Raw genomic sequence first — 7,441 nt, forward strand, 5'->3', positions numbered from 1 at the left:
TTTCAGAAAAGTTATAAACAGCACAACTTCGCCAGCTTTCAATGTCGCCGTTCCGCTCACGTTCAGACCACGTGGACCAAGGCTGCTTGGTGCTTTCAAGCGAGTCGCGCCTCGTGCCGCTTACGCGTCGCATTAGTGTCGATTCCTGGTACTATTCCGATGCGGAAAGCTCGACTGTGCACTTCGCACGCTATCGCTTCTTCGTCGCTGGTTCTCTTCTTAGGAAACGATCAAAACATCCCGGCGTGTTTGATTCTGATGTTGTTCTAAAGATCCGGTCCACAAAACAACAGGAAAAGGTGAGAGACAAATATAGACGTTATAACAGGAGACACGACAGATGGGAGTTGCCATTGTGTGGGCGTGGCACTGGCCCAAGCTGAAAGGTGTTAGAAGCCGAACGCCGGCTTTTTTTCTCCTGAAGGACTATAAAAAGAACGCCGTGTCATTCTATTTGGGTTGATATTTCCGTGACCGATTCGCCGAACCATTCCTCCGGTAATGCACGAGTTGTGGTCGGATCCTCGTTCTTCCTCAATGTGAAACGCGCTGTACCCGAAACCGAAAAACATCTAAAAAGAAAGGAACAGGAGAAGGAGATTCAAAAGTAAACTGTAAATTGCGGGATTTAACGTCACGTGCCGACACAAAGGCTACAACGATTCAAAAGTAAATATCGTCAGTAGTTTTTACTTGCCAAAGAAACGTCCTTGCTCAAGAGCGCGGCTTGTTGGTGCATAAGTCACTGAAAAAAAAATGTAGCACAGAAGCCGACGATTAACAAAATGAAGGAGATAACAAAGCACGACAGCTAAATTATAAGAAATTTTTATTTTCCTCGAGCAACGTGTTTATAGTCAAGAACATAGAAGCGAGAGTTCTTTATCGCTTAGGAATACGGATGGAGTGCTAATGCGTGTTTGTCTTGACCTATGTATCCTTTCTGTTTCAATTATTTCTTTTTATCCACTCTGTTCTTCTTCCCGATTACATCACATTTCTCAAGCAAAAACTTCGAACTCCGAGACAAAAGTGGAATAATGCGATCGACAAGCGGTCCCACTAAATGATTCCCAACATTCTGCGCATGCTTCATTATTTGCACATTTAAACATATCCCATACTGCTCCCATATAGTGATTTCCTCATGACAAGGCAACTTAATACAGCTCACTTTCATCGCAAGTGGCGTACGGTTTCTGTTGTTTAAGTGTGCACGCACGCAATTCGTTGCTAAGTTTTGTAGCGAGAGCTACACAATGCCAGCTCTTCGAGCCTTCAGCGTGGCACCCCTTCAGCTCCGTGGAGGCGCCGTGGCCTTGAGCCGGTTCGTCACGTGGTGCGGAGCAGCTGCCGGTGGTGGTGGTGGTGAAAATATTTATTAATCATAGAGAGAGGTGTTGGGGGTCGTGACCTGAAGGGTCACGCCCTTACAACCACTAGGTGGGATGCCTAGTCAGGCACACCATTGGCGTTTGCCGCAGCCCGGGCGCGCTGCGTTAAGGCCCTTTGGGCCTCGAGGGTGCAGCAACCGGACAGGGTCGCCTCCCAGTCCTCTCGGGTGGGGTTCGGGATAGGGGGTAGGGATGGGTTCTGCTGGCACACTCTAAGAAAAAAAGGTGTGATCTTAGTCTTTTTGGGGGGTAAAACACTTGTCGCTGAGCTGACACCTTTTTGGGGGTAAGGTTACGCTGTTTCTTGGAGACTAAGTATTTATGCTCACGCACATAGAGTAATGTTACGCTCTAATAGCCTAAACTTGCACTGACATAAGAAGAGTAACTTTAAACCAGTTAGGTATAACATTACGCCTTTCTAAAAGGGGTAAATGTTAGCCTGAGGAAAGCATAAACATATCCTAGCATGCAAGGTGCAAGTTTGCACCTTTAACAGGTAAATTTATGCTATGTATAGAAGTGCAAAGTTACTTTGTCAAAGACTATACTTATACCGTCATAAACAGAGCAAAGTTTACACCCCTGTGGTGCAAGCTTATACGCTTACATGATGGATAAAGTTACCCTTCTAGTGGTACAAAGTAATTCCCTACTGCAAAGGGTATCTATGCACTACTCGGTGGTGTATTTATACTGTCCACACGAGAGCATTATTACCCTTCTGTAGCGTAAACCTGCCCACTGAATGCAGAACTAAAGTTGACCCAAATGGTAGAAGCCCGAGCCTTTCTGGAAGTGCAGGCAGTGTAAAAATGTTGCAACGAATCTTTCATGTGAGATGGTCTGTGTCATTGTGTGTTCAGGTGCAGGTACTACTGCAGAATGTACACAAAGAATTCATAAACAAATCGGAGAAAGAAACATACCGTCATATTTATTTTGTCACATGCTACACCATATTACAGCAATGACCCTGGCAGTCTTCTTCATACAGGTGGAGGCAGTATGTACCATGTATTTGACCTGCACAGAGAAGAAAACATATAATGAATTTTGCAACCACAAAGCTCAGACGACGTGACCATGGGCTTAGTTAATTCAGGTCTAAAAGTGTAAACCACACAAAAGGCAGGGATAAAGGGAGATACATGAAAACAATGCCACAAGTGCAGGCTTCTGTTTATTATTCAGAACCAAAATCAGAAAAGATATGCAGGAAAAACAAAACATGTCCTAAATGGCAGCTACTTAATCATTCACATATGCTGACATTATCACAAGCACACTGGCTTCTCAGGAAAAATCCAGAATATTGTGCCCAGCTGCACGGTCAGGCTGTAGGCATCCCAGATGCCAGACTAAGAAGAGGGTCATATCAAGAAAGAAAAACATGTGCATGAAATGGAAGCTACTAAAAGGTGATAAAATGAAATGCCGTTTAACAAACCCTTCCCTCCATTCTCGTGTTTTTATTTCTCCGTATCTAGAGTGGTTAAGGTTTCATGCAGCTCTTGCTAACAATATGTCTCTGTTCTCTGATGCCATTATATGTTTTGTTGCCCATACAGTGAATTTTCTTCCTAAAAGGGAAGTGTAGGTGATTATCTGAGCATCAATGAGTGATACTTCCGACTGTAATTTTCCCTGCATATATTACCTGTGAATTCATTTCCAATTAGCAAACAGCAGGAAGCTTGTGCCTGTGATGGCATTTCTGGGTGCATTCCATTGTCACAGCCTTTCGATACAGTTTAAATACCTGGTGAAAGGCCTATGCACAAAGGCTGTGCACGATAAATCTTAGTGTACCACTCCTGGAAAACAAGAAAAAGCTTTCGGCTAAACGTGAAATAATAGCTAGGGCAACTTACACATCTAAAGAGTTGTCTCCATGCATGAGGTAACGTCATACCAAAAAATTATTTGGACCACATTATAATAAAGATACTTTTTATTCACGTTCATAGCCTGTTTCATACTACACCTCTACATTATGCCTGTGCAAAAAGCTTTGGTTATGGACTGGCCTTCACTGACAGACTACATTAACTACACAAGCAGCATAGAACAGTCTCCTTCTAAAGTACTATTTTTGCTTGAGGAAATTACAAATCTCGTCTTTTTACTTAGACAGTGCTGCTTCATCCAATGCTTGCAGCATATGCAGCAGCAGTAATTCTCATGAATTACATTTTGCTGGCACAATAGAATGTTACCTTTACACATCTTTTCAGATGCTTAGCATAATGAAATTGTAAACACTGACTGACAGCATGCAAGAATGGCTATTAAAACAGTTGCCTTCCATATCTGCTGTCACATGCAGGGCACGTTAGCTTAATTAAATTTTAAGTTCACTCCGATGTGAAATAAAACTAATATGGATTCATGTGAGTTATTGGAAATCATTCACATCAGTGAACAGCACCTTCCTACTCAAAAAGAAAGTGTGAACAGTGCAAAGAAGATTAACAGCCTCACGTAGCTGCATATCACATTAAGCTTCGCATGCATAAACGGTGCTAGTCATATTAGCTTGGTAGCATGCCACCCTGCCAAGCATTACCATAACTGTGTGTCATTTTTTTCTGACGCCAGCAACATGGATTGTAGGCAGCGCCTCTCAAACTAATTCAATATGAAATCTTTGCTGAAGTCCAGCCTACTTTTGCAGAAAAAAAACTGCATTTATACTTCATGCCATAAAAAATGGTCACAATTATTCAAACCATTATTCAGAAATTCTTTCAGAACTAAGTCCTCGAAAACATTGAAAAACTCTAAAATCTCTGTAATAGAATGGCTACAGCTGAGCAACATAGCATACTATGTTCACGGATGGACATCAAGTGATGATGAACTTGCAACAATGTCCCAATTACATAAAAACATACATACCATACACATCTAGTCCCGGCCACTTGTACGGTTTTGAAGAATCCAGGCTGAACTTCGGTGCTAGGAGTGACAATGGTTGTGCACCTTTGCATCCCTCCTCCCAGGTGCACTGCAATAGAGGCGTAATTTATAGCGTTAGTGTAATGGCTAGTGATAACTTATATGTTCATTAAACCACGTAATGGCAGCACACATGCTCAAAAAACGACAGGAATAGTTTGAAAACGAGAAACATTCCAAATTTTATCCATTACAGCACTTGCCACATATTTATAACAGGCATAATTGATGCAGTGCACTGGCACAATAAGCCTAGACAAACTTCTACAGCACAATGGCCTATTACCAGTGAGTTGTCACTAAGTTCCTAACATAATTAACATATTTTCTAACAGCTACTGCAGAAAAAAGAAAGAACTATACTGTTACTGCTTACGAGATTGACAGTATTCATTACAGAATTTTTTTTTCGTCGACAGATTACCGCAGTGCAACCAAAATCCTTATTGTTCTAAACAGAAAAGCTTAGATACTAGCGTATTCTTCTATTCAACCTCTTAGAGCGACATCAAACCTAAAGTCTCACTCTTTCACAAGAGAATACAAGAGCACAAAAAGAGGTGACATAGACTGTACGCTTTTGTGAGCTAATGTTTGGCCACCAACTAGCCCCGACCTTTTCACTAGTAAAAAGAACTAAACAAGTTCACTTTTCTCTATTAGTTCTCAGCCTGAATGAAGAGCCAGTTACATATCAACTTAACACCATTAGCAAGCGCATCTTGCCATTCGAATGCAGTAAAACTGCTGGCATGATAAGTCACATTCTGGGTTAGCAAAAAATATTGCAAGGTGTAAGCGAAAACGGCCGCATGCCAGGAAGCACAGAGCACAAATGAGCTGCTAATTTCTTGCCTATGAATAAATAAATTTCACGTTTACTGTTTTATTGTTTGCTTGCTACTCCGTGGTAAAGAAAAAAAAATTGACGCCGTCCATTCGCAAAAAAAAAAAAGCGGCCTGGCAGAAGGAGTTGCCTTGCAGCGCTAAATTATAAAGGGATTATGGTTCAATAAGAATCACATACAGTGCTGAAGTAGACATGAGCACTGCGCGCAGTACGTGCCACAGAAGCGCGCACACTAATTTACTCGCCCCTTTCTGAACGGAGACTGCGGTTTGGACTTACCTTACTGAATGGTCGTGAGCACGGACAAATACTTGGCGTTGAAGAGACGACCGGCAATGTTCTTTCGCACGGCAGACGAAGGATCAGAGCCTGCAGCGAAAGAAAGCATGAGAAATACGCCTGCAGATTGCGCCGCTGCGATCGTGTGTTGTACACGATAGGCTCCCTCCGGCCGCACGCGACCGGCTCAAAACAAGAAATAGCAACAAGCAGCGGCTCGCGCACACAATCCATGATAAAAAATCTGTACTGAACACACCATAACTTGATGGCAGGAAACAACCCGTATGACCAAACGAAAATGTCACTTACTTGTACGGTTGAAATTGGGCGCAAAGAATCCGTACGATGAGGGCGCCGCGACGATCTGGCGTGCGCTGTTTCTTTCAGACGTTGACTCTTTCGCGAAGATGTCGCCCACTGCAGCGTCACACATCGATGAAGCTTGCAGGATGAAGTAATCGCTGAACAGAACCTAAACGCACACAGGCCCGTACTGCAAGATGAAAAGAGGAATGCGCGTCGCGACTTGCACGCATTGCACCCATGCGCGGTAAACAGCGGCTTCGTCTTCGACTCTAGGCGAGCGGCCAATCCAAATAGACAGGCACGTGACCTCAAGAGAGAGAAGGGAGAAACCAGGGGCCCTATTCTCGATATTCACATTCGCCTGTCGGCGCCATATTGCCTCTCTGATTGGCTGTCAGAAGTGTCAATCGCCGTCAATGGGCGTGTCAATCAGGGTCGGTTACGCGAGCACTTTTCGCGGTGACGTCGATTTGACGTGGCATTGAAAATGCATTTTCGTAGCGCTATTCTTGGTGCCCGGCTGGTACATATATGTGATTGTGAAGGGAAAAGAAGCTACAAGCGGTCCGTGCGAGAGCACTTGCGCTCGACTTGCCAATTCGGAGAAAATAGCTGCACACCGGAAATGGCAACTTCCTAAAATCTGATTGGTTGGAACAATATCACGTAAATCACGTGATAGGCACACATTTTGGAGTGATGTCAGAATGACGTTTCATCACGTTTACGTTGTGCCGCCATTGCAAAAAATGGCTGAAATTCGCCGCCATCATTTCGCCCGGCGAAAGGTACCCGAATCATGCAAATGAGTTAGTGAAATGCTGATTTATACGGCGTTAGGTAGCCGCACTTTAACGGGTATTTATTTCAAGACAAAACTAAGCTTACAAAAGTCTTGTTTTGATTGCACAATGTAATGATATCGCGTTGTAAGAGCTCATCTGAAATAAGCAACCCTCGAGAGCGTTAATAGTGAAGGCTTAAGCGTACAGCCGCATGGGGGCGCTAACTGCTCTCCCGTTGCAAACCCTTCGCTCGCGGTGAGAAATCATCCGTCCGTGCGGTTAGTGAAGCGCGAAAATTGCTCGAATGGCGGTGCCGGCGCTGCGATTTGCTGCTCCTTGCATTCATTCGTCGTTTGTTAAACCCTAGAAGTGGGAAAGGTGAGCGACTTTCGAGGTCACCGCGATGCTTTCGAGTTGTCTCTGACTAGACAGCTCGTCTGTGCAATCATCTGACGAGGCATATATGTGGTGGCTATGCAAGGATGCATTGCGGCGAGAAGCAGTGCCGAACTGTCGAGCTCTGAGGGACGATCGCCAGCTGTGAAACGTCGCTGAACGGATGGGCTTTGCCTCGCGTGATGAGCGCATGACACGAGAGGTGTTCGCGCGGCCGAGTAACAAACTCCAGGAATGTGTCGGGCTTCTTGACGAGACATCCGTGTGTGTGTAGCATCATTCTCATTCCTTTCGCATGCATGCTGGAGATGACTTTAAAACAAGAATCCGAAATTTGTATTCGGCACTTCGCGTTGCTTTTTTCATACTGTGTTTCAGTTTTTGCACACAGCGCCAAGTTGAGAAAACAAAGCCTAGCATGCTAGTACGTTGATCGATTTCTTTGTGTTTGGTGTTGAATGTGAAAG

At 44.1% G+C, this 7,441-nt stretch overlaps 1 long non-coding RNA gene across 1 annotated transcript; it reads right to left on the bottom strand.

Moving 5' to 3' along the window:
• Positions 1–2,305: 2,305 nt before the first annotated feature.
• Positions 2,306–6,016, bottom strand: LOC149331938 (uncharacterized). Its single transcript, XR_016284862.1, has 4 exons — positions 5,797–6,016; positions 5,485–5,574; positions 4,296–4,404; positions 2,306–2,420 (listed from the first exon to the last, which is right to left on the bottom strand). It is a non-coding gene; the product is annotated as an uncharacterized LOC149331938 (long non-coding RNA).
• Between the last annotated feature and the right edge of the window lie 1,425 nt (positions 6,017–7,441).

Source organism: Amblyomma mixtum, chromosome 8, assembly GCF_055824585.1.
Source record: "Amblyomma mixtum isolate Tamu chromosome 8, ASM5582458v1, whole genome shotgun sequence".
NCBI lineage: Eukaryota > Metazoa > Arthropoda > Arachnida > Ixodida > Ixodidae > Amblyomma > Amblyomma mixtum.